Source organism: Hippocampus bargibanti, linkage group LG06, assembly GCF_051943395.1.
Source record: "Hippocampus bargibanti isolate YZ-2025 linkage group LG06, ASM5194339v1, whole genome shotgun sequence".
In the NCBI taxonomy this organism is placed as follows: Eukaryota; Metazoa; Chordata; class Actinopteri; order Syngnathiformes; family Syngnathidae; genus Hippocampus; species Hippocampus bargibanti.
This window is the reverse complement of record NC_142739.1, coordinates 29590312-29590619: the sequence shown is the minus strand read 5'-3', so window position 1 is coordinate 29590619 and position 308 is coordinate 29590312.

Genomic DNA, 308 nt, shown 5'->3' with positions numbered 1-308 from the left:
GAGAGGACGGATGTGCTTTTCCGTTGGCGAAGCACTTCCGTTTGAGCGCGTATTTTCTCTATTTTTCTTTCATGACGTATAAATCTTTGCTTTAATAAAGGAATTTGATATATTATTAAATGTAACGAATAATAAATCCAAATATCATATTTTTTTAATCTTCTGTGAATAAAAAAGATAAGCCTCTGGCGGTCGACTGTAGTGCAACGAATTCTGGGAAATGTAGTGCACATCAGTTCTTAGAGCCAGACTCTGAAGTGAACGAAGCGAGCCTGCTCCTAACAAGAAGCCGGAAATCAGAGCCGATA